The sequence below is a fragment of the Pan troglodytes genome, chromosome 17 (genome assembly GCF_028858775.2).
Source record: "Pan troglodytes isolate AG18354 chromosome 17, NHGRI_mPanTro3-v2.0_pri, whole genome shotgun sequence".
NCBI lineage: Eukaryota > Metazoa > Chordata > Mammalia > Primates > Hominidae > Pan > Pan troglodytes.
In genome coordinates, this window is record NC_072415.2 from 65,007,359 (window position 1) to 65,031,740 (window position 24,382).

General features: G+C 40.1%; 1 protein-coding gene and 1 long non-coding RNA gene across 13 annotated transcripts in view; one reads left to right on the forward strand and one right to left on the reverse strand.

The window, feature by feature from the left end:
* CCDC68 (coiled-coil domain containing 68) overlaps nt 1-8,263 on the reverse strand; it is a 57,937-nt gene extending 49,674 nt beyond the window's left edge. For 3 of the 12 annotated variants that reach the window (XM_054671856.2, XM_063795725.1, XM_001135637.4), the window contains exon 1: nt 8,080-8,217. The gene's annotated coding sequence lies outside the window, so the exon portion shown is untranslated. The other 9 variants (XM_009434054.5, XM_016933747.4, XM_016933748.3 and 6 more) reach the window with 6 other exon arrangements.
* Nucleotides 250-24,382, forward strand: part of LOC134808612 (uncharacterized) — a 42,105-nt gene continuing 17,972 nt past the window's right edge. Inside the window, exon 1 of the long non-coding RNA XR_010151942.1 lies at nt 250-315. This is a non-coding gene — a long non-coding RNA (uncharacterized LOC134808612). The remainder of the gene's footprint in view (nt 316-24,382) is intronic.

A 24,382-nucleotide genomic window follows, 5' to 3' on the forward strand; every position in this document is an offset into this window, starting at 1 on the left:
TAGTCTATCCTCATAGTTCACTGGCATAATTTGAAACATTGAAAAACAGCTGAAAGCTTCAGCCAATGTTCAGTTCAGCAACTAAACTGCAAAAAGCTACAAAGCACATGCATCCCTTCCCATCTGGAGAAGAGTGGGAAGCAGGGGCCAGGATTTGTTAAGTGAGGACTATATGCCAGGTAGGGTATGCTCTCTATAATACTTCTCACATATGCCCTGAGAGGTTGATATTATTATTCCCATTTTGCAGATGAAGAAACAAGGCTCAACAAGATAAACAAAGATAACTAGTTGGTGGCCATTGGATCCCAAACCGTGAGTTGTCTGGCTCTTTCTCATGAGTCTACTAGCTCCTTCTAACTTACCACTTTGCCTCTGCTACATTCTGAAGGAGTTTCTAAGCCTCAACTTCTTGGGCCCAAGATAGCTTAAGAATCAAAGTTTTCCAAAGTAGGTCACCAAGTAACAGTCACAGAACTCCTGATGGGAGGTCCCAGGTGTGTCCTTCAGGAGCCTGAACAGATGTTGTTGTCCCAGTAGATTTATTCCATGAACAAAGGCAGTTTGGCTGCATGGCTTAAAAACAAGGGATTTGGACTCAGTTGTTCTGCCTACAAGACTCTGTTCCACTTCATCACCAGCTGGGAGGTCTTGGAAAATCATTTAAACTCCCTAAGCTTCGGTTCCTCAACAGAAAAATTCAGATGAGAATGCCAACCTTCTCAGAGTTATGTGAGGATTAAATGAGATAATGCATGAAAAGTGCTTAATGGAGCATCTGACTTCATGCACATTAAATTAATATTAAATCATGATGTTTATACTCACAACTTATTGTGGACATTTGCTTGTAGGACATGATTTGAAAGTGTCAATTCCCAAGCTTAGTTTTCCCCTCACTATTCCTTCCTTAACCCATCAGCCAATTATTCCTCCCGATTTGAACTTCTCTATTAACAAGTCAACCCAAAAGCTGAGTAACACTTGCCAGTCAATAAAATATAAAAGGAAGCTGAGGTCAATGACATATGTCACAGTCACTTGCAACACTTACATGATGCTCTTTTAGAAAATGTCATTTGTGGCTCTATAAAATATTTTAGGAGTGAAGAGCCCAGGAATTTATAAAATACCTACAGTTTTCTGAGCTTGTCCTGGATTATTTTAGCTTGAACATAATTTATGTCATTTAAAAAAATTATCCAGCAAGGGGAAAAAGAGAAACCATACCGGTTCTGGTGAGGATGTGGAACAGTTGGAACTCCTGTCTGTTGCTGATGGGAATGGAAAATGTGGAGCTGCTGCGGACAACAGCTTGGCAGTTTCCTATACAGTTAAATACATAGTATACAACCCAGAAACCCCATGCCTTGGTATTTATCCAAGTGAAATGAAAAGTTATATTCCATAAAACCTGCACACAAATGTTCATAATTGCCAAACACTGCAAACAAGTCAAATGTTCACCAACAGGTGAATGCAACTCCTCATTAAGAAGGAATGGACCAGGCATGGTGGCTCACACCTGTAATCCCAGCACTTTGGGAGGCCGAGGCAAGCTGATCACCTGAGGTCAGGAGATCGAGAGCAGACTGGCCAACATGGCGAAACCCCATCTCTACTAAAAATACAAAAATTAGCCAGTTGTGGCGGTGCTCATGTGTAATCACAGCTACTCAGGAGGCTGAGGCACAAGAATCGCTTGAACCTGGGAGGCAGAGGTTGCAGTGAGCTGAAATTGTGCCACTGCACTCCAGCCTGGGTGACAGAGTCAGACTCTGTTTCAAAAAAAAAAAAGGAATGTATTACAGATACACACAACAACATAGATAAGTGTCAAATGCATCATGCTAACTGAAACAGCCAAATTCAAGGAGCTACATATTCTATGGTTCCATCTGACATTCTAGAAAAGTAAAAACTGTAGGAATCAAAAGGGATAGTGGTTACTTGGGACTGGCAGTGGGGGACAGGTTAACTACAAAAGGAACACATAGGACTTTGGAGTGGGGGAATATATCTTGTTAGTGATCATGGTTCTATGACTATAACAATTTCCAAAAACTTACAATAGTCTATACTGAAAAAGATGAATTTGTACATGTTATTTAAAAAATAGTAATCTGGCAGGATCTAAAAAAAGCAATGCACAATTGAGATTTCAAAATCCAAGAACCTTCACTGATTTTATCAGAAGTAACAGGAAGCCAAAATTAATTGGATTTGTTTTTCTTCATTCAAATTCTTGACCCCCAAAAGAGTGTAAATGATTATATATATACATACACACACACACACACACACACACACATATATATATATATATAGAGAGAGAGAGATACATAGATACAGAGCAATGGAATCAGGGTTGTTAAAAACAACAGGCAACTGGGCTGCTGATTCTAGCTCATGCTACATGACTAGTCAATTAAACTTAGCATTCAGTATGACAGAAACAAGGAAAGCCTTTTAAACATTTTTAAAAACTTAATCGTAAGCACTGTTTATTAAAGGTGATAAAGTAGAAGGAAATATACAATAATACATAAGAAATATAAGAATATTTCCAACAAGCTTTAAATCTAATTTGTGAACCTAGAACTTCTTTTCTCATTTACCCATTCCTTTTCTAATAGCTTTCTAGATGCACAGTATGTTTTCATTCTTCATATTTGTCCATCTGCACATACACTGTTGGATCAATGATGAAAATATCTACTTATTCAGGGCCTGAAACAGCCAGGACCCTCCCCTCCCCTCCCCTCCCCTCTCCTCCCCTCCCCTCCCCTTGACTTCCCTTCCCTTCCCTCCTCCTTTCTTTCTTTCTTTTCTTTTTTTTTGTTTCAGACACAGTCTCACTCTGTCACCCAGGCTGGAGTGCAGTGGCTCAATCTCAGCTCACCACAACCTCCACATCCCAGGTTCAAGCGATTCTCCTGCCTCAGCCTCCCGAGTAGCTGGGACTACAGGCATGTGTCACCACACTCGGCTAATTTTTGTATTTTTAGTAGAGATGGGGTTTTACCATGTTGCCTATGGCTGGTCTCAAACTCCTGACCTCAGGCAATCCACCCGCCTCAGCCTCCCAAAGTGCTGGGAATACAGGTGTGAGCCACCATGCCAGGCCATGACCCTACTTTTTATCAACACCATCGCCCACCCTCCCACACCATGAAGATGTTTGACTTATCCAAGAGCAGCATCCTACCAAAATCCAGGTGTTTATAGAAAGATAGAAGAGTCAGAGGCAGCTTCCCACTTTGGGTAAAACTAAGTTCCTTGTATGAGATCACAACAATGTAAGTGACCTCATCAAAATAAATAGCAGGTGCTTACAGCTCAATACTATTCAAGCCTTCTTTCTCTTGATAAACCAACATAGCTTGGTGAATGTCTCTGCCCTGATCCTGATCCCGATCCCTGGAGTATATGAAAGTGAGAATGATGAAGGTGGATTCCTGTAGATGGTAAATACCTCTTAGGAGATACTTGCTATAAAATTGTGAGTATAAGGCTAGAAAAAAATGCATTTGTTTTAGAATTTTAAAAATCCTTACCAAGGAAACAAAGGTGTATTACCAAACAAGATTGATTACTCCATCCAGTCACAAACAGATCATCAAAACAGTAGTAGTATTCTCACCTAGGAGTTTTAGGAAGTTGTTTTGACATTTCAAGCAGAAAAAAATGAGTTGCAAATGAAGACATTCAGCTTTGGAAAACTATATTATTTAACCTACATTATCTTCTTTTCAAATTGTAGATGTTAAAAAAAATAGTTTGCATTCTAAATTGCCAATAAAATAGACTTCAAAAGTTGGCCACAGTGGTTCACATCTGTAATCCCAGCACTTTGGGAGGCCAAGGTGGAAGGATTGCTTAAGGCCGGGAATTGGAGGCCAGTCTGGGTAACACAGTGATACCCCATCTGTGAAAAAAAAAATTTAATTAGCTAGGCGTGGTGCCACATTCCTGTAGTCCCAGCCATACAGGAGGCTGAGGCAGGAGGATCACTTGAGCCCAGGAGTTTGAGGCTTCAGTGAGCTAGGATCCTGACACTGCACTCCAGCGTCAGTGACAGAATACAACCCCGTCTTGAAAAACACACACACACACAAACAGACCTCAAGTTATTTTGATGCTCTTTTTTTTCCCCCAAAAGGAACTTGCAATTTGAGTAGTAACTTAAGGGCACTCAGAGAGACACTGTCTTCTTTTTAGGCTCACAGAACTGGCTAGATTTTTATAAAAGGATTTCTGTTCTACTAGAGAAATCTTCCTAAGAGGATATTTAAGCATAAGTTGTGAAGCATGACCCGCCCCCACCACCCAAAATGCATTTGCCATAATAGTTAGCACAAAGCAAGGTCAGTGGAGATATATAAGAAAACAATGCTGGCTGGGAACTGCTATTCCAGTTTCCTGATTCCTAACAGAGGTATAACAAAAGTCAATGTTCTTGCAAAGTTAAGAAGTTCTTTTTTGTTTGTTTGTTTGAGGCAGAGTCTCGCTCTGTTGCCCAGGCTGGAGTGCAGTGGTGACATCTCAGCTCACTGTAACCTCCACCTCCCAGGTTCAAGCAATTCTCCTACCTCAGCCTCCCGAGGAGCTGGGATTACAGGCGCATGCCACCACACACAGCTAATTTTTAAAAAATTATTTTTAGTAGAGAAGGGGTTTTACCATGTTGGCCAGGCCGGTCTCCAACTCCTGACCTCAGGTGATCCACCTGCCTCAGCCTCCCAAATTGCTGGGGAAAATTAGAAGTTCAGACGAGTCTTGCTCTGTCGCCCAGGCTGGAGTGCAATGGTGCAATCTTGGCTCACTGCAACCTCTGCCTCCCCGGTTCAAGCGATTCTCCTGCCTCAGCCTCCCGAGTAGCTGGAATTACAGGCGCACGCCACCACGCCCAGCTGATTTTTGTATTTTTAGTAGAGATGGGGTTTCACCATGTTGGTCAGGCTGGTCTCGAACTCCTGACCTCGTAATCTGCCCAGCTCAGCCTCCCAAAATGCTGGGATTATAGGTGTGAGCCACTGTGCTCAGCCAAGGTAAGAAGTTCTTAACATTGGTTTGTTGGAGAGTTACACACAGAAAACACCACTGCTTAATAGGAACCTGGATGTTTAACTCTTGGCATTCATATTTAAAATTATCATAGAAGAGAGTCAAAGCACCAAATAAGAGGTTGGCTCATATCAGTTATTCTCACATTATGCTACCATAGAAGCTGCACCAATGTATCTGTTTTACCATGCAAAAGTATTTGCAGAAAGGTCTACCAAATGGTGAACAAAATGCGGCATAGTCATGGCATGGAATAAATCCTAGTTAAGCAATAAAAAGGAACCAACTACAGCTACATGTGACAACCTGAATAAACCTCAACAGCTATTCTAACTGAAAAAAGCCAGATGCTAAAGACTATATATTGTACGATTCCATCTGTATGAAATGTCCAGAAAAGGCAGATCTAAACAGACAAAATAGATTAGGGGTTGCTGGGGCTGGGGTAAGAACGGTGAGTGATTGCAAATAGGCCCCAGGGATATTTGGGGAATGATGAAATGATCTAAAATTGGATTGTGCTAATGGTTGCACCATTCAGTAAATTTACCAAAAATCATTGAATTATACACTTGGATGTATTTTATGGTATGTAAATTATACCTCCAATAAAGCTTTTTTTAAAAAAAATACAGAAGGAAAAGTAAGAATAACTTGAATAAAGATGCTGTTTTCCTCTGGCGGGGGGTGAATATAACTGTAGTCTTATTTTTCTAATTTATAGGAAAAAATATAATTTAATGGATAGATGTTTTTCAGTTTTAAATTTTTTGTTCATTAATTTTTGTCTCTAGATTATTGTCATCCATACTACAAGTTTAGTTTTTATTTAATTTGCATGAAATTGATACTTAGCTATTTTAAGTTAATATTTCATAACATTAAGCCTGGAACACATGATTCCTAAGTTCTTCCCCAACCTAAACAAAAGAGAAAACCACTGAGCAGAATAACATGCAAGCTCCTCTATCATTTTAAGACTTGACTTTTTAAATCAGTGAAAGGAAATATGTGATTTGAAACTAATCTAGTTTTAGTCACTGTCGAAATTGAATGGATCATTTATGGGGTCTGTAAATCTATGGCCTTGACTTGGGGTGGCCTGGAGGACTCCAATGTAGTAAATTCCAGGAGGATAGAAATGTGTCTGATTTACACAGGGCTGTGTTTGGCCCAGACCCTACTTCCCCTCCCATCTGGTTCTCCCACACAGAACACAGTGTCCTCAATAAATATTGTTTCAATGAATACATGAATAGGCCCACAAATTTACAGATGTACCAAATAGTTTCTAAAACAATGTACACACACACACACACACTCTCTCTCTCTCTCGTTTTCCAAACCTACATAAATGGCTGTTTTTGTGCTTAGTAAATGACATTCATTTAAACATGTTAGTAAATTCATGGTAAAATTTTGCCATTATGAAATGTTTTCAATCAATAAATAGCCATATAATTTTGATGTAAATATCTCAGTTCTAAAGATGAGAAACTACTATTTTAAAAGACTTTTACATTCCCATCAAAATCTTCAGTTATTTCCCCTTTCAGTCATTATTCCAAGCAAATAAACACCTCATTTTTCAGGTTTGTCTAAATCTAGCTTACGTTTTTTAGCTTTGGCCAAAATTTGGATTACAACTCACCTTCAATGTTGAGCATACTGTAAACAAATAAGCTAACAAATAACATGCCTATCAGTAATTCACAAAATAGCAACAGTATTAATTTCAAAAGTCTCTTTCTAGTTAGGACAAGGGATCAATTTATTTTGTAAATAACAAGAGGAAAGAACCTTCTTATGACGTCGGCCTTACGACGTTGGCCTGGGTCCCAGGAAGTGTAGTTGTTTTCATTCTTTCTGCAAACATTTGAGGAACCACACGGGGATACTCCCTGCCTTGGGCAGAAATTCCTCTGTGTCAGGGGCCTTCCCTCTCAAACTGGGAGTGGGGTGGGGAAGAGAGTGCGCAGCGGGGGAAAAGCATAACAACAGCACCAATTGTGTCTGCCAGGGTACCTGACACTCCTGCCCAGCTCACATATCAGGAAAACCAGACTTCAGTAGCTCTGAATATTTAATGGCATTAGGTAAAATCAAAAGAACAGATTATCTCCTCCCTATCACAAACACAGAATAATTCCTTTTTGTATTCTGACACTTCATCCGAACTATATACACCAAGAAAGTAAAAGAGGTTTTGATTCCTAAAATAAAACAATCAGAATATAATGGGGAGCAGGTACACCTTCAGTTATGTTCAGGGCTTGTTGCTTGTTCTGATCCTTATATTCAATTTTGTCTTCACTTCCAAAAAGGCTGAAAATTCACAGCTATGTTATCATCCAATCTAAAAACTACACTTGCACGGTCCCGTACTAATCTTTAGTAAGATAAGAGTGTTCCTTTGTCTAGCCGCCTAGCACTCTGTAACTTCCACATCTAAAATCTCATGATGCTACTCAACATTAAGTAAAAGGTCAAGCAATGGGCTGCTCTTTTCACTACACCTGCGGCTGCAGAAGCCCGCACAAATGAATGAAGACAGCCACCTTCATTCATCTCTGCTCTTTAAAAAATGCGAGCGCAGTGACCTGTCAAAGCCACCACGCTGGAGTTCCCAGGTCAGGGCGTTTACCGCAGGACTTTTCTCCATAGCCTCTGAAATTAGCAGGCAGAAATCGCGGGGACCCCTGACAAACGGATTGTATAACAACAACCTAAATAAATAATCAGGTGTGCGCCGGACTAAGTAGGGGTTCCTCTCTGCGGAAAAACAGCTCTTCCCAATGGGGAAGAAACTTCTCGCCCAGGAAATTCGAGCCCAGAACCGAGGTTTCCAGGGAGGATTACCTCTTCAACAAGGACCCTTTTACAGGAAATGTCCTTGATGCCAGGAACTCCACTGGGGAAGCCGCTGGAAAGGCACCTGGACACCCACACACATGGAGGGGGTGCGGGGGCGCGCCGCAGGGACCGGGCCCGAAGGTGGCCAGACTCGCCTACCTTGTGGGGCGCCCAGCCGACGCGGGGTCCCGGTGCTGCTCCTCCCCTGGGCGATCGGACCTTGGGGCCAGGGTCGGCTGCCAGGGCCCTGCGAGTGCAGCCGCCACCGCCCGCAGGCTTGGCTCCGCCCCGCGGGGCGCGCCCAGGGCAGAGTCCGGCGCCGGTGAGGCCCCGGGGAGGAGTCGCGGCAGGACGCGTACGCCCAGCGCTGGAGAGCCAGGCTCTGCCCCTCACGCCCCTCGCTACGGTGCTGTACAGGCGGGTGGGGGGAGGGGATCGGCCGCTGCTTTTCAAGAAGGTTCTATTTGCACCCTAAGTTTATAAACTTTTGTTTTTGTTTTTTAAATAATTTTTGATTTTATTGTTTTTAGTATAAATTTATGGAGTACAAGTGCAATTTTGTTGTTTTTTTAAAAAACTTTCTTTTGGAACTTAAAAAAAGTTGCAAAGATAGTAGAGAGAGTCGTCTGTATACCCCTCAGTCGGTGTCTCCTAATGCCTACAGCTTCCATAACTGTGGCACATTTGTCAAAACTAAGAAATTCACATTGGGCCAGGTGCGGTGGCTCCCGCCGTGGTAATCTCAGCATTTTGAGAGGCCAAGGCAGGCGGGAGGATCGCTTGAGCTCAGGAGTTCGAGACCAGCCTGGGCAACATAGTGAGACCTCATTTCTACTAAAAATATTTTTTAAAAGACATTAACATTGATCTGCCACTATTAACAATACTCCAGACTTGATGTAGCTGTCACTAGCTTTTTGGCTAACGCCTTTCCCTTTCAGGATCCCAGCCGGGATACCACACTGCATTTAGCATCCTGTGCCCTTTGTCTCCTCTAATCCATGACAGTTTCTCTGTCTTTTCTTGACTTTGACAGCTGTAAAGAATTCTAGTAAAGTACTGTGATGAAGTATTCTGGTAAGGTATAGTTTTGTGGGGGTACCTCGACACCCACTCATGTGGGTATTGTCTACTGTTTTTTTCTCATGATGAGACTGGGGGAGGAAAGACTCAGAGATGAAGTGCCTTCCCCACTGCATCCTCTCAGGGACGATGGCACGATGGCCAGGTGACTTATCACTGGTGACTTGACCTTGATCCCATAGTTAAGGTTGTGTCTGCCAGGTTTCTCTACTGCAAAGCTGTTTTTCTCTTTCCATACACTCTACTCTGAATGGCATGAATGGCATGACTCAATTCAGCTGACACTCAAGATGAGGGCAAGATTAAACTCCATCCCAGAGCAGGGAGTATCTATATGTTATTATTTAGAATGATTCTGTAAGGAAGATTTGTTCTATCTCTCTTGTTTATTCAATCATTTATGTCAGTATTTGTTATGTCAGTATGGACCCATGTATATTTATTTTATACTTTGGGCTAGAATTCAATACTACATTATTAATTTTGTTGCTCAAATGGTTCCAGCTTTGACCACTGGGAACTCTTTCAGGTTGGCTCCTGTGTCTCTCTGAAAGTTCATAAACTTTTAGGATTGTGGGGAAAAAAAAAAAAGGTGTATTTCCTCCGCCCCCCCTCAACATTTAACAGATTGAGAAAACTGCACCCTAAATCCTTCAATATCCAAGGGCTTTTCAGAATCTTCCTGGGAATCCTACGATTACTGATTCCCACCACAGTTAGAGAGGAATGTTATTTTTTTTTTCTAGCAGATTAACTTGTAGATTGTGACCCAATTGAAGAAGTGAAAGTTGATGGTTCTTAGGTAATTTTTTTGTTAACTAATCCTTGTGGTTCTAGTAAATAGATGTATGTATGTTTACAGACAAATCATGTTCCAAAGATAGCCATGGATGTTTATTACAAGTTTCAGCATTGAAGAAACCCAGCTGTTGAGGATCATTTGTTACATTGCTTTGGTTTGCTCATGTTTGCATTTGCAAGTTGGTTCCATAAACACCACATTTCCTCCTTCTGAGCTTGGCTTTTGCTCAGCATTTGACACTGCCTGCTTTCTGAGACCTGTCCACCTCTCTTCCTGGCCTTGACCCTTCCTGGAGAAGGAAATCTACTTCTCCATTATCTTGGGTTGAGCTGGGTAAACACAGGATGCGGTGAAGTACCAGTGAGTACTCCAGAACTGCAGAGCTAACTCATTTTCTATCTTTCAACTATTTTTAACAAAGTTAGAAAAGTAAGAGTTAAAGGAAAACATTTCATACCTAAGTCTCACCATATCTGCTATGGACTGAATGATTTGTGTTCCCCCCTAAAAGTTTATATAATGAAATCGTAATCCCCAACGTGGTGGTGAAAGTGGGGTCTTCAGGAAGTAATTAGGTCATGAAGTAGAGCCCTCATGAGTGGGTTTTAGTGCCTTTCTCAGAAGAGACAAAAGGCTGGGAATGGTGACTCATGCCTATAGTTCCATCTCTTTGGGAGGCCAAGGCAGGTGAATCGCTTGAGCCCAGGAGTTTGAAACCAGCCTGGGCAATATGGCAAAACCTCATCTCTACAAAATATACAAAAATTAGCTGAGCATGGTGGTGCACTCCTGTAGTCCCAGCTACTCAGGAGGCTGAGGCGAAAGGATCACTTCAGCCTGGGAGGTAGAGGCTGTAGTGAGCTGACAGTGTACCACTGCCCTCCAGCCTGGGTAACAGAGTGAGACTCTGTCTCAAATAAAGAGAGGGAGAGAGAGAGAGAAGAGATATCTGTCATGTGATAACACAGCAAGAAAGCAGCCATCTGCAAACCAGGAAGCAGGCTTCCACAGACACCACATCTCTGGGTGCCTTGATCTTGGACTGCCCAACCTCCAGAACTGTGAGAAATAAATAACTGTGGTTGAAGCCAGTTTAATACCAGTCTATGTTATTTTGTTATAGCCCCTGGAACTAAGACAATATCCCAGAAGAAATCGACAAGGTCAGAGATAAAGCTGAGATTCTTGTGTACGTTTCTTGGGGGGAGAGGGGAGACTTTAAGTGAAAGTGGTCATTCTAATTAGAATGAAATCATAGTTTTATTTCATAGTTCTGCAAATAGACTATTCTCTCAGTAACTTTAATAAAACTTTTTTGGAGGGGAGCAGAGTAAACTCAGGATTCATGAGAGTGTGGAGTTACAATATATTAGCAACCTCCACAGGGAAGCTCAGGAGAATCTATAAACTATTAATTTAAAACTCCAGTGGTGTTTCTCAGAGGTTGGATATTGGGGGATTAGGGATGAGGCAGGGATTGATGTTTATGGATTTCTCTTACAGCTACTGCCTTTGATTATTATTTTTATGACAGCATATGTACAAACCATTTAAAATTTTTCTAGAGCTGTATATCTTTACACTTTTAAGATTATCCACATTAAGAAACAGTATTGCTATTACATAATTTTCGGAATGGCTTTGGTTGGGTCTGATAGAGATTAGGTGGGGACTAAAGCATCCCCAAACCACCCAGAGTGCCCTCGTTGAATAAATCCGTTCTCCTACTCACTCCACTAAAAAGAGGAGGGATTGAGGGTGCAGAAGAAAGCAGCAGATGCAGTCTCCCCTCCTGAAGAACACTGTGAATTGTCACCCACGTTGAAAGAGGGTCTAACTGTAAATCTAACACCCTGCCTTGTGACATTCAGAGCCTGTGGCTTGTGGCATTTGGACCCAGGCTCATATTTGAAATCGCTCTTGTTTATTTCTGTTCAGGGATTATTTGCTGAAAGGGAAAGTTGTGTGTGTGTGTGTGCGCACACACACGTGTGCATGTACTTAGTGCAATTTTATTTTATTTAAAATTTGCGTTTAAAATGTATTAAAATTATTTTATTTTAATATTATTTTAAATTTGCATTTAAAATATATGTGTGTGTCTATACACACATACATATATTTAGTGCAATTTTAAATGCAAATTTTACTGTCATTTCCAACCTCTAACACGTGCGCATACACACACACACAAACACACACCATTCTTTAAAACATTTCATTGTCTCCCCATGAGCTCTTATTAAAAGCCTAAACACTTCCCCAGGGAGAGAAGTTGCTTTGCTCTCCCCCATCCACCCCTCCTGCTTCATCTCTTGCCACATTGTTTTTCAACAAGGCTGGATGATTTGTAGTGTTCCAAACCAACTCTTGTTTCTTACCTTATTCCTTTTGTTGCTCTTGTCTCACCCCCACCCCCGACTCCTAGACTAGAATGTTCTTTCTCCTCCTCTTTGACCTGGAAACTCCTTCTCCATTTATTTCCTATGTATAGGGAAACCTTCCCTGAGCTCCCCAGTTTATGTTGGGTGTCCCACTTAGGTCTTCCCATAAAGTGCTTGAGGCACTGCATTTGCTGTTTTATAAGTTTTCTGTGGGTACTGTAACAAATAACCACACTTGGCTGCTTACAACAGTGCACATTTTTTGTTATAAAGTTCTGTAGGTTAGAAGCCTGTCATGGTACCAGGGTAAAATAAACTATTCCTTACTGGAGTCTCTTGGGGAGAATTTGTTCCCTTGCATTTTCTAGCCTTTTCTAGAGGCTCTCTGCATTTCTCCACTCATAGCCCCTTTCTACACCTTCAAAACCAGCAGCACATGTCCTCCTGACTCTGTCCCACTTTCACTTATAAAGACCTTTGTGATGACATTAAGACCAACTAGATGACCCAAGATAATCTCCCAATCTCAACATCCTCAACTTGATCACATCTGCAAAGTCTCTTTTCCACATAAGATAGCATATTCACAGGGGCTAAGGATTAGGACATGGACTTCTTTGCAGGAGGGCATTATTCTGCCTACCATAGTTTTGTACCTAGGTCAGGTCACAATTCAAACATTAAGTAGGTTTTGTTATGAAATATTTCATTTTTAAGGCACAAAATCAAGAAGGCTTTGCAAAATTATAAAGGAGCCATGCTCCCATCACTTTTTTGGTGATGCCTTTCCCTGCTTTTCCCTCCTGTCCTCTCACATTCCTGTGACGTCCCCATAACGCCACCCTAAGGGGTTCCTGATATTGGATAATTTTCCAACTTCTTCCTCCTCTCCCATACCTACAGCCTTTCTACATTTTCTGCGACTTGTGGAAAGGAAAAGGGAACGCAAATGTGGAAGTTGCAGCATTGATCTTGACAAAATTTAACTGTATGAGCCCCCCAAGTCTTGCATTTTGAGCTCCAAGCTCACGATGGAGCTGACTGCTAGGGAAAACACTCTATACCTAATGTCTCTCGCAAGCTTAGGACAAAACTCCATCTATTCTGCACAGTTCACAGCTGATGTGCTAAGTGTTGGGGTCCATTTTACAATTTTAAATTTCAAAGAGTTTGCACTTTAAATGGCTAGATCACATATACGCACATAAAAATACCTATACATGCAATTATATAATAAGCTAGAATATTTTCCAGCAATAAATCATCACTGAGTATTAGTGAAGCTACTAAGTACTAGAAAACTAAGAGAAAGTACTGACTTTAGTTGGTGTTCTAGGGAAGGCCTCAAGAGGAGGTAGGCTTGGCATTGGTTTTTGAGAATAATTACCATGTTATTCTGGGAGAGCATGGAAGCCTTTAAAGGTCAGACACAGCCAAAGGCACCAGGGCAAGTCAATGTTCAGGCAGACTGGGAATCTACCAAGTAGACCAGTCCAGCCAAACCACAGGAGACTAGTGGGAGATAAAGCAGACAAATGTAAGCAAGCCTTGAGAAACAAACAAGAAGTAGAGGAAATACATTTTTCTTGTCCATCTCTGCTAAGAGAGAAAGGGAAAACAATATTGTAGGAACTGAAACTCTGGCTATTGAATGAGTTCATTAGTAAAATAATTAGCCAATGCTTATCAACAATATGTGAATGTCTACTTGTGTATACAAGCCTGTCTACACAGGTGAATCTTTTTCTAGGACTCCTTTCACATAATAGGTACAGAAACCATGACATAACCAAGAGTGATATTCAGAATATGAACCTATGGGTTGAGCAGTAGTACTGACCAACCAGAAAAGCTGCCAGCCATAATAGACAACTGGCGAGTAGGAACCCAGGTGAACCAGCAAAAAGTCAGCCCTGGACATCATTATTTAAAATGATTGCTGCTCTCTTAGCAAAACTAAATATCCTGTTGGAAATGTCTTTTCAAAGCACCCAGTTGGAGTTATTAAGTTCTGATTTCTGTAGGCATTCTTTCTGTTGATGAGCTTGGTTCACTTTATCTTAACAGTAGCTGGAATAATAAATAACACTTCCCTCTGCACTGTGAGCCCTTACCCCTGAGTAAAGAACTCATAGAGAAAGGTGAAACAAGACAAGAGGGTTGAGATGTGCATTCTAAATTCAGGTATTTCTAAGTTTGGAGGAGGGACGTGAAGCCCAGGATAAGGCTGTAGGAAGGCTGTGTTAGACAAGCTTATTGATTATAGGTAGAGACTGAATTTCAAGACTACTTGTCTTTGCTATTTGTTCACTTTCTCTGCCTTTATTCTCATGCTACCTTCAGTTGGTAAAGACAATTTCAATATTAACTTCAGAAGCTCATGTTGGTTTGTTTTTATTTCTTCAGCTGGAATAGAAGAAAGCTTACTGTATTCCCAGGCCAAACAAGATGAATTTTCTTTGATTATCCACTGTTTGAACCTGTCCACACACTGTAGTGAAAACCATACCTTTACAAAATATTTTTGCTTGTTTTTAAAGGTATTCTCTAATAGTCTATGGGATTTTGGCTTTCTATCCTTTTTGCAACAGCAGTGTTTTGGGGGATAATTGTGGTTTGATACCTATATCCCTGTTTCTTGGTTTTTGTTTTTGTTTTTTCTTTGAAATATTATCTTTCTTGATGGTTTGGTAAGTGGTTGATATCAAAATAAAAATTTTGGGAAAAGAAAAATAATGTCTTCATGTTAGCTCAAGTAATAGTGGGGAGTTAATATTAGGGTCCACATGGCAATAAGGAAGATGGAGAGCTCATCCAGGTCCCAAAGCAGGAGCCCTGCAATCGCTGAGATTCCTGGAGACTGGATAAGGATGGAGGAGGTTTAGGGTTTCAGCTAGAGTCTGGGGATTCTCCCTCGAAGCTTTACCCAGCATTAATGTGGCATCTCTGCTTCTATGAGGATGGCTTCTGGTGTCTTGCCACTATTGAGTGGCTTCCTTACCCCTTGTCCTGTGACTCTTCAGTGGCCATGAAGTGCTGTGTAAAGCAGTGTTCAGGTTAGCTATTCGACCTTAGGCAAGTGACATAGCCTCTCTGGCTTCAGTTTCTGTAAAATGGGCTCTAACTTTCATGAATCCTTGCAACCTCAGCCATGGCGACACACTGCTAGATTATTTTTGTTCTTATCACAGTTTGAATTTTTGAGAGTGAAGATTTGATTAAACCTGCTTTCTCCTCTTTAGGATGAGCTATTCATAGATCACCTCAAAAGTCACAGGCCATGCTTTGGCTTGGCTGCCGTTGGGATGGGTGCCCATCACTTTCTGTCTGTCTTCTAAGACTTAGTAACTACTTGGTGGTTGCCCATGACAGAGCAAATGCCTGCCTAGGGCCCTTCCCTCAACAGGGGCTATGGGTGTAACAAGCCCTTCAAATGAAAACTAGGGCTGGGGGGCACCATGGTTGTGGCTTCAAGTACAAAGAAGATAAGGACTGAGGCCAAAGAATTCAACTTGGGGCCAGGTGGGGGCAGGTGGCATCTGGAGGAAGAATTAGAGTCTTTAAGAAAATCACTAAAGAAGGAAAGAAAGAACTCAAAAATTAAAAAACTATAATTATCTCCCAGCTGTTAGGAACTGTATTTCTCTTTTTTAGCCATAGTTAAATGCTTTAAATTATTACCTAAGTAGGTAATAAATCTCTACATTTATATATCTGTGTATGTCAAACTTCACACACATGTAAATAGTGATTAATAAATTATTATACTAATAATGCACAAAACTAATAACATTAGAATTTGGGTATTTTTTTTTTCTGTAAAATGACTAAGTTATTTTATGCCCAGATTGGTAGAGATTCTGCAGAATCTGTTAATTTTGGGTACTTTTTGATATAGTCTTTAGTCATTTTTAAAAATAGTCCTTGCTTTTGGAAACAAAACTATATTCCTTATCATTGTTAATGTTATTGCTGTATATTTTTATAATGTTGCCTACAAACCTGTTTTTCTTTAGATACTTATGACATTTGTAGGATGTTTATCTTCTTCAGCAATTATTTTTTATTTTGCCTTTCCTAAATTCAAGCCTCAAATTCAGAATAATAAAGTCATTAAGATGTCTTTCATACCTCAATTGTCTTTGGGTTTCTTAAAATGGACATTAGGTAACACTAAGATGTATTTGTTTACCCTACAAAAGAAAAGGCAATAGAAATAATTGGGTTTGAATAAAATTCCCTAAATTTTAAGTAAGATACTTGGTCTGTTTTCATACTGTTATAAAGATGCTACCTGAGACTGGGTAATTTATAAACAAAATAGGTTTAATTAACTCAGTTCTGCATGGCTGTGGAGGCCTCATGAAACTTATAATCATGTCAGAAGGTGAAGGGGAAGCAGGTACCTTCTTCACAAGGCGACAGGAGAGAGAGAGGGAGGAAGCACCAGACACTTATCAAACAGTCAGATCTCGTGAGAACTCACTCACTATCACAAAAACAGCATGAGGGAAACTGCCCTCATAATCTGATCACCTCTCACCGGGTCTCTCCCTCAACATGTGGGGATTACAATTCGGATTACAATTCGAAATGATATTTGGGTGGGGACACAGTCAAAGCACATAAGTAATTCAAAACTCTTTTGCAATGTCTTTTCTTTACCAAACTTATGATAATTCAAAATAACTGACAAAGCAAAATGAGAATTATCTTCCTAGATTAATTATACATAACACATATATACTAACAAACATCTTTTTATGATTATATACTTTTTAAGTTAAAAAACATCAAGCTCCTGTTGAAGCACAAAGGCTGTAACAATAACTGTCTATGAAAAGATTTCTACTAAAGGATTTCAGACTCACAAATCATTTTCTCTTTTGTTCATGGAAAGTCTGAACAAGCACTGGAGGTACTGAGTCATTTACAAGGAATCATCAGAGGTCTTTTTGCTTCCGTTTTGTTTTTTTGTTTTTGTTTTGAGATGGAGTCTCGCTGTGTCACCCAGGCTGGAATGCAGTGGTGCAATCTCGGCTCACTGCAACTTCCACCTCCCAGGTTCAAGCGACTCTCCTGCCTCAGCCTCCCAAGTAGCTGGGATTGCAGGCACCACCACGCCCGGCTATTTTTTCTATTTTTAGTAGAGACGGGGGTTTCGCCATATTGGCCAGGATGGTGTCGAACTTCTGAGCTCAAGTGATCTGCCTACCTTGGCCTCCCAAAATGCTGGGATTATAGGCCTGAGCCACCATACTCAGCCCTTTTTGCTTCTTTAAATCTCTCATTAGGTCCAGCAACCAAGGCATCTCCTCCTTATCTAAAAGCTATAGCAGCAATAGCAAAGTGTATTTGTTTTTTAAAATTTAACTCAGTGGATTTAGTCCTAGGGTTTCCACAAAATGTAACTGTATTAGGCCGTTCTTGTATTGCTATACAGAAACACCTGAGACTGGGTTATTTATAAAGAAAAGAGATTTAATTATCTTACGGTTCTGCAGGCTGTACAGGAAGCATAGCAGCTTCTGCTTCTAGGGAGGCCTCAGGGAACTTACAATCATGGCGGAAGGAGAAGCAGACAAGTCATATGGTGAAAGCAGAAGCGAGAGAGAAGAAGGGAAGTGCCACACACTTTTAAACAACCAGATCTCATGAGTACTCTATCACTATCATGAGGACAGCATCAGGGGATGGTGCCAAACCATTTATGAGAAATCCCCCGCTCTAATCCAATCACCTCCCACTAGGCCCCATCTCCAACTTTAGGGATTACATTTCAACATGAGATTAGGGCGGGTCAAATATCCAAACTATTATCAGTAGTATTTCTCAGTTCTATACAGATTTTCTGATTGTCCTGCTGACTGCAAACACTCAGCCATTTATACAGCTCGTTTCTTGACCTCCTATGAAATATTGTTCATTTCTCTTCACACATCACTACTCGTTACTGCAACACTCTATAGCCAGTCTTTCTCTTCCCTCACCCTAAGGAGCAGGAACTTACCTCTCCCGCACAGAGAGACTTCTTTGAATAATGCTGATTAAATTTTGTTTGATGATGATGGTTTCTACTTAAAAAGAAAAAGTAAAAATTGCATACTGGGCTACATTAGCACAGATGCGTATTTACCCTTAACATCTTAGCTTCTCCCAGAAAGTAACATAGTTCAAACAGTTCGATTAATTGCCTTTGCCTGGGCATGCTGACTGACCAAAGATAAAATAGCAAGTATTTATACTAATAATAGGTATGATTTGAAGTTAATAGACTTTGAAATTTCCCGAGGCTATCCTTGCTACAATGGTCAGTTTGTTTTCTTCAGAGACATTCCAGCCTGCTTTGCAGAAATTATATAATTCTATTTAATGAGCCTGCCCACCTTAAGGGGTCAATGTCTTATTTCTGTGGTTCCCAGTAGAATCTGTGACCCTCTGTCACTACTTCTTAAGCAAGCATGATTTCTGCTCTAAGCTAGTTTAAATTTAAATTCATAACCCAAGGGAAAGTTTATGTTTTAGCAAACACTTTTTGCTGTGCCTTTATAAATTCTAGAGGTCACATTGAACGGTTCAGGACCAGGATAAAGGAGAAAAGCATCCAGGTCTCTAGAAAAGGCCAGCTGAAATTTGGGACATCCTGGGATGATAACTGAGGCCTCTGCTTCAGGGTCTAATAAAAGAGTGGGTGGCCCTTTGGTTTCTCACACTCACTGGGTTGCAGCTGGCTGATGCATCTCTTTCAGATTCTTAAATGCTACTTTACAGCCCTTGTTACACCAGAGGTTTGAATAACTCATCCTGTAACAAAAAGAACAGAAGACATTAACCTTCCCCCAACTACAGGCAACATTCGCTGGACAACCTCCTGATCAGCAAAATCATAGCAATGGTAAAATGCTGTATATCCTAGACTAATGCCCTGTGGTCTAATATTGCTTACCTTTGGTCTAAAATGGGACTAAAAAGAAAAAGCAGCTCCTGAGAGTCAGGAGATAACATGGTATTATCAGCTGGCCTTGGCATTGCCAGGAGAAAGGAAAATAACAGGCCAACACCATTTATGAGCATATATAGGTAAATCTCTCAGACAAAATACTATCAAATTGATTCTAGCAAGATACAAAAGGGGTAATATAACCCAACCAAGGTGAACTTGTTCCGCGGTTGCAAAAACAGTTTAACTACTAAAAATCTATCAACATAATTCTTCACATTAAGAAAATAAAGAAATGAAATGAATCATTTCAAAAATGGAGAAAGGACTTTTGTTAAAACTGGATACCTGTTCATGGTTAAAAGACAAACAAAACTTATAACAAATTAAAAAAGTGAACTTCCTTAATTCAGTAAAGAATATCCACAAAACTTCGTAGAAAATATCACACTTAATGGTCCTCTAATCTGAGATCAGAAATGAGGTAAGAATACTTCCATCACAGTTGTTGTTTTGTTTTGTTTTTGAGATAGAGTCTCACTCGGATGCCCAGGCTGGAGTGCAGTGGCACAGTCTTAGCTTACTGCAAACTCCACCTCCTGGGTTCAAGCAATTCTCCTGCCTCAGCCTCCAGAGTAGCTGGGACTACAAGTGTGCACCACTACACCTCGGTTTTTTTTTTTTTTTTTTTTTGTATATTTACTAGAGACGAGATTTCACCATGTTGGCTAGGCTGGCTTGAACTCCTGACCTCAAGTGATCCACTTGCCTCACCCTCCCAAAGTGCTGGGATTACAAGCATAAGCCATTGTGCCTAGCCTCATCAAAGCTTTATGCAATATTATATTGCAGATCTTATCCAGTGAAATAAGGCAAGAAATGGAAATAAAATATATAAAGATTAAAAAGGAAAAAATATAAGTGTCATATACAGATAACGTGACTATATATGTGGAATGTCCATAAAAATCTATAGATAAATGTTTTAAGTTAAGAAGTAAATTCATCCATGTTGCTGGATGCATGGTTAATATACACACACACAAAATTAATCAGTTCTACTTCTGTAAAAAAACAATAAACAAGTAGAAAATAACAAGTTTTAGAAAGATACCGTTTACAATAGCATTAGTAAACAATAGCATAAATAAAATACTTGGAATAAATAAAACCAAAGAAATGCAAGACCTTTACACAAAAAACTGTAAAACAGGCTGAGCCAAACTGCAGAAGGCCTAAAGAAAATGGAGGGATATACTATGTTCATAGAGTGGAGCACTGATTCATAAAGTGGAAGATGTACTATCAAAATGCCAGTTGTTTCTCATATTGATCTCTGCAGATTTAAAAAAATTACAATCAACATGATGACATTTTAATATTTTAAGTTGACAAGTTATTTATTTATTAAATTTATATGGAAATGAAAACATCCATAAACAGTCAAGACAAACTTGAACAAAAATGGACTAAGTTGGACTTACACAGTCAGATATCAAGGCTTAATAGAAAGCTAAGGTAATTAGCTTTGTAAATGGCCAAAATATAGACAAACCCACGAACTGAGTAGGATAGAAAGTCTAGATATCCACATATATCCAGTCACATGATTTATAAAACGGAAAGGGTTACACTATAATTGGAAAAGACTTTTTTCCAATTACAGTGCCACCAACTAAGAAAAAAATGAATCTTGCACTTTACTTCACACCATACGTGTATATTAATTCCAGCAGCATTGTAGATCTAAATATGAAAGACAAATCAACAAAACTTCTAGAAGTTAACATAGAAGAATATCATCACAATTTTGGCATATGCAAACTTTCTTAAATAGGATACCAAAATCACACACTATGAAGGATAAGATTAACAAATGTTACTACATTAAAATTAATAAGTTCTGTTCATTAAACTAGATCCAGAGAATGAAACTTAAGTCACAAAGTGGTATAACACACCGTTAAATACTGTATAGAAGTTAGAATAAGTTAGCTCTTCCTGCATACAACAGCACAGGTGAATCTCATAAACATGTTAGAGAAAGAAGCCAGACACAAAAGTGCACACGTTAAATTCATTAATATAAAGTTCAAAAAGTGAAAAAACAAATTTGCGGTGTCAAAAGTCGAAACACTGGTTACTTTTGGGTGCACAGTGCCTGGGAGGGGGCAAAAGGGAGTCTTCTCTTCCAGGGTGCTGGTACTATTCTATTTCCTGTTTTGGGTAGTATTGACCTTGTAAAAACATTTCACATTTTACCTAGGCTTTTTGTACATTCTGTACGCTTGTTATACTTCACTTAAAATGTTCAATAAAAACAAAGACAATCTTCTCTTATTCCCACTTCCTCTACCAGTTACCTTTCCATTTCTTTGTACCATATATAGCAAAACTCCTAAAAAGAGTTGTTATTACCTCCAATTTCTGTTTACTTACTCTCTCTTAAACCCATTCCAATCAGGCTTCTCCTCACCCCCCCACCCCCACATCATACCAACAAAACTGTTGTTGTCATGGATACTGGTGACCGCCACATTGCTAAGTCCAGTGGTCACTTCTCAGTTCTCACTTCACTTCACCTGTCTGCAGTATTTGGTGCAGTCGTCTCTCTATCCCAATAGACGTGGATGCCTTCTCTTGGCTCTCAGGACACCACTCTCCCAGTGTTACTCTTACTTCGCTGGCAGTTTCTGTTGGTATCCTTTAATGAGTCCTCCTCGTTTTCTCAAACTCTTCATTTTGGAAAGTCCTAGCCACTCAGTACTTGGTCTCCCTTGCCCCTCCATCTAAGCTCACTTCCTTGATTAAATGCCATTTATGTACTGATGACTCACAAACACAAATCTCCCAGCTTGGGCCTCTCCTCTGAGTCCAGACTCGTGTTCCCAGTTGCCTGCTCAATATCATTACTGGGATGTCCAACAGACCCTTAAACATGGCATGTTCAAAGCGGAACTCATGATCTTACCACAAACCTGCTCTACCGCAATCTTCTTCACTCGGTAGAGGGAAAACTTTATAATTCCAGTCATTTAGGCCACAAAATCTTTACATCATCCTTGAATTTCCTCTTTCTGTTATATTTCCCATATGTTTCCTATCCTACCAGTCTATCAGAAAATACTATAGGCTCTACCCTCAAAATACATCCATCCCTTCGCTACCACCCTGGAATAAGTCATCATTGTTCCTAGCTCAAATAACAATAGCTTCCTAACTGTTGCCCCTGTTTCCACTCTTGCCTCCTTAAAATCTATTCTGGATCATTACTAGAGTGATCCTCAAGAACATGAATATAATCAGGTCACAGTGCCAAAATTCTTGCAAGGATCTGCAAAGACCTGGTCCCTACTCCCTCTCTGTTCTCGTCTCCTCCTCTCCCTTCTCCCCAACTCCCTCCACCCTGACTCCTGGCTATTCCTTGAGTGTGTCTGGCAGGCTCTGGCTTTACACTCTTTGCACCATTGGTTGTTTGCTATGCCTGGAGTATCCTTTGGGTATCTGTATGCTGAATTCCCTCACCAATTTCAAATCTTTGCTCAAATGCCACCTTGATGACATCTTTCTAATCCTCTTATTTAATGCAGAAGACCTCTTTCCACTATACGCTCATCTAATTTTCTTTCTTATTTTTATAAAGAACTGATCACCCTCTAACACCCTAGATATTTCTTTGGGTGTTTTATTTACTGCCTATTTTCTGCCTTCCCCCGCCTTTGTGTCCACTGGTATATCTTCAGCAATATCTGGCATATAAGATGTACTCAATAGTGTTTCTACAATGAATTAATTTGTGAGATTAGAATAGCAGAAGGAAGAGTAGGTTTTAAAGGAAAATTGAGTGTTTCTTTTTAAAACTTTTTATCTAAAATGCCTCCCAGATATCCAGTTGCAGACAGCTAACAATTACATATCTCAATGTATTAGACTAAAGTTCTAAACTGGATACAAATACATATATGAATTATTAAATGTATATGAAAATATAGAATGGGTGAAATAATCTAGGGAGTGAGTGTAGATGGGAAATATTTAGAAAAGGGTGTATCAAAGACCTAGAAAAACAACCAATACATTTGGAGAAATACTAGATGTATGTAGCTCTGAAATTTTGTATTTCTTGGTAAATTTCATGATGCGATGAAAATAGAGGAAGTCAAGCAGAAATCCAACTAGTTAATTAATTAATGTGACTAGTACATAACCATTTAAAGCTTACATATATGTATATGATGTTTTGATGATGATGATGATCTGTAAAATAATAATTTATTAAAACATAAAGAAAGATATTATTTAGGACAGTTCAAACAGGTGACCAGTTTCAAACTTGGAACAGGATAATTCTCATCCTGTTCCTAAAAGCAGATAGTAAGCAAAAGTCACAGCTTATCTTTACGAGTAAATAAGTGTCCCCTTTGTGTGCACATGATTTTTGTGTGTGGTATCAAGCTGTCACAGATGCGCAGGATATAGCATTTCAGGTGCCTCTGGAAACAGAAGCAGGCCTCAAGTGTCCACAGCTGACCTGAGTGTGGACGCTGAGGGCCTCAAGTGTCCACAGCTGACCCTGAAATTCTCCCTAGGTGCCTCTCTTGCCCCCTCCTGTCCTGTATCACTGTTTCGCCCTGAACTTTAAACTTGGTGACAACTCCATACTTGAGTCCTAAGGAGATGCTGCTTTCCACTCCATAATCTTAAAGAGACTAAAAATATTTACTTAAAAACTTAGCTTAACCAAATAACTATGACTTTGGAAAGAATTGTTTGGAAAGCTAAAGCAAAATATAGCTATCACACAGGTGCAGTGAGAATGTGGTAAGTTTTAGATGTCACAAGATGCTCAGTTAATTCTGGAACTTGTTTCCTGATCATTGCTTCCCAAGACCCTTTGTGGCCTGTCAAAGGGGCACGATTTTCATTCTACTTTCTGCTCTCTTCCCTTCTAGGGTCCTTCTAGCTTTGCTCTAGCTCTTGGTTCAGCAGAAGGAAAAAGAAGACACAGTATCCCCGAGTCCTCCCTGGACTTCTGGTCTTGTAGTGAGTTCTTGCCCCACCTCTCCAAAAAGGCCCTAGGATATCTGCTCTCATAAGGCCCACTTCCCACCTTGCTCCATCGCTCTGTGTGTCTCTGTGCTGTGGAGCTGTTCTATGCCACATTCACTACGTCTTCCTCAGGGAAGCAGGGCACCTTCATTTGTTGTGCTGAGCTCAGGCCTCAGAGGGCACAAGTGACCGCCGTATTGCTCA